General features: G+C 34.5%; 1 long non-coding RNA gene across 6 annotated transcripts; it reads right to left on the reverse strand.

The window, feature by feature from the left end:
• Positions 1-344: 344 nt before the first annotated feature.
• On the reverse strand, positions 345-8,616 carry LOC131602337 (uncharacterized). Of its 6 annotated transcripts, none has more exons than XR_009284041.1 (6): positions 8,127-8,616; positions 6,349-6,455; positions 4,123-4,253; positions 3,463-3,617; positions 2,203-2,373; positions 345-1,557 (listed from the first exon to the last, which is right to left on the reverse strand). It is a non-coding gene; the product is annotated as an uncharacterized LOC131602337 (long non-coding RNA). The 6 variants fall into 6 exon arrangements; XR_009284040.1 differs by having other exon boundaries at positions 351-1,557; positions 2,203-2,390; positions 3,463-3,596; positions 8,127-8,615; XR_009284039.1 differs by having other exon boundaries at positions 351-1,557; positions 2,203-2,390; positions 3,463-3,605; positions 8,127-8,615.
• Positions 8,617-9,089: the final 473 nt, after the last annotated feature.

Genomic DNA, 9,089 nt, shown 5'->3' on the forward strand with positions numbered 1-9,089 from the left:
TCTGAGGTTAAAAATCATTTATATAAAATACACTTCAATTTAACAAAGCCTTTTTTAAAAAAAGGATTCGTAAGTGGCTTCCGTTAGAGTTCTTACACTCAATACGTAGCGTGACGGTCGATTTGAGGTTGATCATAATAAAGAATAAGTCTTGTTGTGGGGAAAATATGCTGGGTTGGTGAGGTACTACACTACACTATGCTATTGTGCCATAGCTAGGTGGTACTGATAGCCATAAACTCATACATAATGGTGTGGGAATGGGGAGCAACCCATGCTAAAATTGACCTATTTTGGGGTTTTTATTCAGGTCCCCTCTATCTCTATCTTCACTTTTACTTTTGTTTGTGTCATAATTTCAAAATTCGTTTGTAGATGATCAATTAAAACATCACCTTTTGTGGGACAACCAGCCCATACCATACTCTTGTTTTGTTACTGTTATTTTCTTTTTTTTCCTCAAGTGAATGAAACTACCGACATTTCGGAATGGGTATACTTATATCTTTGTCATATAGGCCAATATATTGATGCATGTATATACATTTCTCAATGCAGAATGCTATCATATATATTCTCCATGCTTTTGAACTTTTCTGCATTTCATTTTCAATCAATGCTAGTTTTTCTTCATTTTATGGTTGAGTTCTGACAAGGGATGTTCGATTAATATTATATTACACTGCTTCCATACCATTGAAAAGGTAACTAAATTTGAGCTTATAATGTGTTCACATCCTTAATTTCCATGCGGATTTAGACGTCGTTTTCTTGGATTTAATAACGTTGCTGTTGCTATCAACCATACAGAACATTAATTATTTGTTTTAAAAGAGCTCAACAATATTATAATAGTAGCATAACCCCACTTTTAAATGGAGAGTGGTACATAGACCTAGTTGGCTAGTACACTTTAACATGGAAATGTTGCTTGGTAAGATTATTAAATGATTTTTAGTAAGTTCATCAGGTTTAATTATTTGTTTTTTTATAAGCAAAATGTATTAAAATACAGTGTATGACATATTCTGACACATAGTAACAATTATGAATACAAATACAAACTATACAAAATGCCTAGAGCAAACCATTAGATTGACAAACCGTTCACACACAAAAAATGACAAACCGATCTGAAAAGTCTGCTAAATAGCTTGAACATAATATCAAGAGTCAAGTTACACATTTATATTTTGCCCTCTTAAATTACCTCAGTATAAGATTCAAATTTTTACTGATTCGATAAGTTTCTGAAAAAGATGAAAAAATTTCAGGAAAAAAAATTTAGAAAATTTGATATAAAGTTTTATTATATAAAAAATTTAGAATAAAACTATCGTCCCTAAATATGCATAAAAAAGTTGAAGTGATATTAAGAGAGAGAATTAATTTAAGTTTTTACATAAGTATTTATGGGTAGGCTTGGGCTTGATAATGCTGAAAGATAAAATTGGCATCTCCAGTTGTTCAGCATGCTGAAGTGTACTGATTTTGCTTGGTTTATGTACCAGAACTACTTATGGCAAGAGTTGGACCCATGCTGGCTGCAACTGTGAGCTGTATGGAAATTATAGTTTCTGTCAAAATATAGCCGATACAATGTATACTAATTTCGGCAAAAAAGAAAAAGTGAAGAACAAAGTGACATTGACATATGCAATGATCAATGTAGTGTAGATCATGTCCAACCTTAGACAACACCTTTAATATGGATACCGCATTAAATATTATATTATGCAAAGAAACCAAAACTATTGGGGAAAAGGGAAAAGAGATATCAGTATGTGTATATGATTTCAATGGGAAATTATGGGACATGATTTCATCAGAATGTGAAACCTTGGATTGCAAGATAGGAAAGAATGTGACAGGGGTACGGTGTTCTATAAGATGAGCGCTATTTGTAAGGGTTATGGGGAGCAGTAGCCTTCTACTAATTGGCAGTGAGAAGGGTGGAATATGCATGTAGACATAGTCTTACTCTCCCCCACCCTATCCCCCTAAAAGGAAAAAGTATGTTTCTGCAAGTAAGAAAGAGTGACCCCCCTATCATAAGGCTACCTTACTTGTGCATTGGCCCACCCTCATCAAGAGGAGCTGTGAATAAAGCAAGAAAATTTCCATCTAACATAAAAACTTTATGTAAAGTACTTAAAAATAGTTATCTGATAACTACCCAAAATTAAGAAGAATTTGTTGTACCGTTTAAAAAGCAATTCAATTAGCAACATCTGTCAAACTCCAACTTTAGATACATCACGGATCCTCACTGAGACATTTGACAGTGACAAGAACATGAACACTTGTACAAAATATAATAAGCCATCAAGCTAAGAGAATTGAAGAGGCTGGTTCAGGATCAAGAAGAGTCGCCTGAAATAAATGAAAAACTGAAGAAAATACATTATTATTGCTTCAAAATTTTGAGAACAAAAAGAAGAAATTGAAATGTGTTTCTTGCAGAGCAACATTCATAGCCATTAAGAAGAACTGCATTAAAATTAAAATAAAAACACAAGGAAAAAGCAACAAGAGAGCATACAGTCTTAATTTTTCGTTATGTTATAACTAATTTTTTTTCCTGGGCTCTCATTGAGATGGCTTTTATGTAGTCCAATGTAGGTAGGAAGATCTATTTTCAAAATAATTTAACTTATAGAATGAGTAAAGCAGTCGTTGGCAGAAAGTTACAAGATTTGGATTAAACGCGTGAGTAGAAACTTATAGAATGAGTACCAAGAAAGAAATAATGTGGATTTGTAAAAATACCGTCCATGGACAATAATTGAATTTTCCAAGAACCTAAAGTCTGCCAAATTAAGATGAGCAAAATTCATAAAGAAGATTAAATGTCACAGTCATCTAAAATCATGATAAAAAGATTAAGCTTCAAAACACTGCTGGGTCAAATCAAGGTTGCTGGGATTAAACTGGAAAAATTCTTGACAAGGTTAAGATGATGAACTGCTACATAACTTGAACCATGCAGATGCATAAAGGTGACTCAAAAGTTAGAAATCTTATTGTTAAGAGATTAACATTGGATGAGATATGGTCTGAAAAATATGTTTATAAGTGGGGACAATCCTCATCTTACAAGCCGTTTTTGCAAGGTTGAATTAGACTCAACTCAAAATCTATTGGGTCACTGCTATCAAATTTTCACTATCGGATCACCCACCATTTCTATCAGCGCACCAAGCTCAATAGAGCTGGGCGTGAGGGGATGTGTTAAGACTCCCACCTAGGACGTGATATGACCTGAAAACATGTTTATAGATGGGACAATCCTCACCCTATAAACAGGTAAACCGGTTTTGTAAGGTTGAGTTAGGTTCAACTATAATTCTAAGGCTTACTGTTTCCTCTCAAGATTCATCTAGGAAAAAGAAGAAAAAATGTATACAACAACTTGTATACACACATCATGATTGCACCACAAAATATTATAAAAATGCTTACTTCCAATACTATCCTTCCGGCCCGCAATCCTTCTTGTATACTAATGCCAATGTATATATCGGCATGTTGTATCATCCCTACATCATTCCCACAACACCAATTGCAAATGTTCTATAATCACACGATTTTAAGATCTGCACAAGCTGTGACAAATACTGCCAGATCAAACCAGCATAAATTTTCTGGTGAGTTGAATCAGAGGCAACACAAAGGTGGTGTTTTGTATTCGAGAGGGTGGAGACATGAGATAACAAAAACAGACACTATTAGTCCAAAATAATGAGTTAGATTAGTAATGGTGATTCTTAATAACTAACAAAAACCATCTTTTAACTTGTACTAAGGATGCAAATAACGTAAATTATACAAAACATAATAATAAATAGGAAATTTCAATTATTAACTCATGCTAACAGCAGAAAACAGTCAAATTTTAGAAATCAATTACGAATCTCCACTATCAAAATCTACTTTTCCTTTCTAACCTAGTACTATACTTATAGGAAGATATAACTTATAAGATATCCATCATTTCTTTCCCTTACATTGCTGTACGAGTCACCAGCATACCAGGAGTGTGGAAAGGGGAGAAATAATATCTAAAAATTATTACATATTGAAACAATCGCAGTTGAATACAGATAAAGGTTTATAATATACCTGTGCTTTTTGAATAGTGTCATACGACAACATCTACCAGTCCTTGACAATATTGCCAGATCAGTAAAAGCTTTGCAGTAGTGCTTAAGAGCAACCTCAAGAGCTCGGCCATCAAAGACAAAAGCCATACCCTGTTTGAGAAAGGACAAGAACAAAAAGAAAAACTTCAAATCATTTTAAATTATCTTGCTCCCAACCCAAACATGCACAGCCAGTTCAATTGAACATATTAGCCATAGCAACACAACAAATTATCTTTCACATCATTCCTTTTCATGAAAAATGATTCTGTTAAAACAAAAATAGGAGTTTCTATGTTGTACCGACCGCCTAGGTATTAATAAAATCAATAACATATTGAAACAAGGGAATTTCCATCATTCTCCAATAACACTCGAGACAAGTGAAGCGACATGCATCATGGGGGTACTAGCAATTTATTCAGAGTTTTATAGTTTAATCTTGGTTTCCTGCTTATGACTGGTAGGTCTTACATGGTGTCATTCCATGTTCTTGGTGGTAATTGAGGAAGTGGGGTTTAACCATCGTGATAATATTTAGTCTTTCAAGGAAAATTGCACAATGACGATTATGAAATATCTTAATTTTAAACATTCCACTATACATGTATGACACAATCTATTATTACAGTTAGATTGCAATACAATTTAGCTGGAGCCAGCTACAAGTATATCAATAATGTACTTCTAGAATATTTGATTATATTGTTGTTAGACACTCTCAATTAGAAACATAACATATGAGGTGAGGCTGAGACAAACATTGACTTTAGTTAGTGTTGTTGCAGTTATGTTCTATTTTACCTGTTGCAGTTATGTTTTATTTGACAGTTATTATGCAGTTCTTCAACAAACTCAAAGCCTCATTTTTTATTAGAGTTCTCTTCTTTTTTTCCTTCTTTTATGACCATGGATATAATGTTTTCTTGATAATTTCCTTGATTCCACTTCTTCATTCTCTATTGAATCAGTTTCTGGCCCAAATTGCTTGATAATTGCCTTTGTAAAATTTCCACAAGTGGCAATTGGGTTAGCTGAAACCCATAATTGGTACCGTGCAACATATCTACCATTCATCCACTGCACAACTTTTGGTATTTGATTTCCTTCTTAACATACACCTCCTGCATTAAAATATTTCTCAACCTTGATAATCCACCCAACAACATCCATTCCTTCAAAGATTGGTATTGCTAGTCGTAACTCTTTGAGTTCTCTTCTCCAATCACTAAATTCCTTCACCATTTCATCAAAAATACCAAACATTCCTTTTATTCTTGATGACCGCTCAATTTTTTCCCTTCTTTTTCTGTCCCAGATCAAAACTGCTCTAATACCAGTTGATCGAGACCAACTGATACACAAAAGGAAATAGGGAAAATCCCTTTGAATTACAAAATAATACTACAAACCTTTGAGGGTCTGCACCTCCTCTAATGGCAAAATGACCCCTTTCCAACCAAGTTCCAAGATATCATCTCTCTCTCTCTCAATCACCCCTCTCTATTTATAGGCAACACTCTCATTCTCCAAGTTAATTAATTCCCATTCTAAAATTGCAGTTACATACGACAGTTACTGCATTTACAAATGACAGTTATCTTTAATAAAAACTGCCTAGTGCCTACTAATAATAAAATTGTCTTTATTAACTAGCAAGACCCTTAGTAGCCTAATTAAAGGCTCGTGTCTAATAGCTCGTAATAAGAATAAATAGGAAAAGGGGCCAGACAGTAGTGGGTATCTTGGAGTTATTAGGTGGTTAGTGGGAGAGACCAAGCTCTTCAACATTTGGGAAGGGGAGAGGCCAAGGCTCTCGAAAGCTTGGAGTTATTATGTGACATTTGTGTGTGATTCTATGAAGTTAAATCTGTTTGTATCAATAAATATAAGAAATTGTCTCAAATCTATTTTGTATTGAACGGGTACCTATAAATTACTTAATAATTTCAATACATCATAATTAATAGATTGCAGACTCTAAAATGAAGATGGGATTAACCTATTACTAAATATTTTTTTCAATATAAGAGAAAAAAATTATGACATGAGAGAAAGATATAGTTCAACAGAAAAGAATAAGATGTTCTACTGAAGTAAATCACAACAAAAAACCTAGAATATACAAGAAAAAGTACAGTCAGTCAGCAAAGTTCTCTGATCACTGTATCCTAATTTGATATAAGGCCAAATGCATATGCAGTACCTTAAGTTCTGAGGTGGTTATCGCCATCTTAAGAAGCACTCTCTCCAGACCTCAATAAACCTCATCCTTTGTTTTTCCATCAATCGAAATAAGTTGTTCCTTGGGTTCTATCAGTTGTGAGAGCCAAGTCAAAATAATAAAGGGTTTGGTGTGAAGAAAAACATTTTGAAGAATAATGAATGTATAGTATTAATCTAACAACCAAGATTCAAAGCAAATTATGAATATAGACAAACATCTATCTATTCTCCCCACCTACACGGTTTTTCCATCAAACAAAAAATTCTTATCTCGTACATGATAGTACACATAAAGGTTTATGTTAGGAGAAATAAGCAAGGAAGTAGTGGAATAAATAAATAACATAATAATTATACTATGAAGCATGGACATCTCTAGAGTAGGCGTGTCGCGGTGTTCGACACACGTTGATGTCCGGCATTTGTATAACACCCGTACGACACGTGTCCGAAAAGTCAAACAAGTGTCAGAAAAGTCAGACAAGTGTTCCCAAATAAATAGTTTACTTTTTTGTTTTGACACTCTTTAAATCGTGGACTCATCTTCTCATTGGGTTGACTAGTTAAGGACTTGAACCTATAAGATTGTTCCTTCAAGTACACCTTATCCCTGTACTCATAGGTCACCTCTCTCCTCTTCTTATCAGCCCACCGTTCATGCTATTATGTGCACTGCTCCACTGCTCCTTTAAGTTTCCCAACACAGCATCACATTCCCCTAGGAGTTGATCGACCCCTTTAACAATCGCCCCTTCCCGAGGGTATTTGATCACTGATGGTGCCTCTCTCCCATATATTGCCTTACATGGGATCATGCCAATTGAAGCATTGTAAGACGAGTTGAACCAAAATTCAGTCCATGCTCATTTTACCCACTGTTTCGGCTGTCCATTCGCAAAACACCTCAAATACGCCTCCAATGTTCAGTTCGTTACCCCTGACTGCCCATTTGTTAGTGGATGATAAGCCGAGCTAAACTTCAATTTGGTCCCTGCTAAAGTGAACAACTCACGCCAAAAAAGACTCATGAACACCCGGTCTCGGTCTGAGATGATGGAAGTCGGAAACCCGTGTAACTCCACCACTTCATTGATGAACATCTCAGCTACGGTCCTTGTTGTATAAGAGTGACTCAAGGCCATGAAATGAGCTTCTTTGGACAGCCTATCTACCACAGTCCACCACCATTATAGTGTCCTTCCCTTGGGATTTTGGTAGTCCTCCAATAAAATCCATTGTGAGAACTTTTAAGAAAATATCTACTTCCTCTGGCCATTATTATAAGCAAATATTTTCTTTTTAGGTTCATTGAATAATGAATGTATCTGTTCTTTTATGTAGACCAGATACATTCATTACTCAATGAACCTAAAAAGAGAATATTTGCTTATAATTCAGGCCAGAGGGATTACCTCCCAATGTCATAAGGCCCTATTCCTCTCACAAATTAAAATTACAAGATGCTCACTCTCTAATCCTCCTATCTAATTATAGCCAGCATGCCTTATTTATTTGGCCTAATACCTCTCAACAAAACTACTAATTACCCCATTTACTAATTAACTAACTAATCAACTACTTAACTTACAAGTAACAATTTCTTAACTAACAATAAGAGACCTAACATATACGAGCATAAGTACTTAGAAGGAAATGATGTAAGATTGTAATAAGATCATATCAAAGAACTCAAAAGGTGCATCATGTACTTGTAAGACCTTTTTAATGAGTAATCAGCAGCATCAATGCAAAGATTACCTGAACAGTTCCCGTGATTTTTTGGAGTAAAGTTCAATACAGCACATTTTATATCGGAGATGTACCAGAAGAAAGCACAATTTCATAAATCAACAAGAAATGAAATGTAGTTAGCGATTTGGAGCAATTAGATTAGTAGCTTGAAACCTATTAAAAGTGAACGCGATACAGGACCTTTTTCGACATCGAAATATGTGGAATGAGCATTGGTTTTCGAAGCTATGATCGTGCTATTGATTGGTAGAGAGAGAAAGAGAGACTTTAACGATGGGATACCGAACCTTTTGACATTCGCTCTGCGTTTAGTTTCGATACCGCTACGTTGAAGATGACGGGGTAGTCGTTCAGTTAAAGGCGGTATCTACCCTTGGAATACGCGATCTTCATATGGTGTACTGTATAGATACGAATACAGTGGGATACGACCGTAAAATACACGGAGCATCCAAAACCAAAACTCTGCTTCGCTTTCTGCTGTATTACTACAAGAGACTAAAAATAAAACGGGCCAAGCCCATTATCTATAGCTAGAAAATTTTCATATTTTTCGAATGGTTTCGTACCCGAACAATTATTCTCCACCATTTGACAAAAATGTTTTTTATAGATAGTTTATGTTTAAAAGTTTTCTTTTTTTACTCATTACATTTTGAAGTTCTCTGATTCAGTATTGAAAGTTGAGAGAATTTGAAAAAAAATTATGTAACCAAAAATCTTACCAACAAACTCTCTAGTACACTAAAACTTACAAAAATCTTTCTATCAAGTTCTCACTAAAACTCTCAAAAATATTTTTACTAAGTTCTCTGATTATATTATGTGTGAAAAAAAGTCAAAAAATTGAAAAAATTACTTCCAAATTGTCAAATGAAAAAATAATAATTCAAGTGCGTGTAACCGTTTACTTTGGGGGCGTTAAGCGATTACAGCTCAAACATAATTATTTTATAATCAATTACATTT

Source organism: Vicia villosa, linkage group LG5, assembly GCF_029867415.1.
Source record: "Vicia villosa cultivar HV-30 ecotype Madison, WI linkage group LG5, Vvil1.0, whole genome shotgun sequence".
Taxonomy (NCBI): domain Eukaryota; kingdom Viridiplantae; phylum Streptophyta; class Magnoliopsida; order Fabales; family Fabaceae; genus Vicia; species Vicia villosa.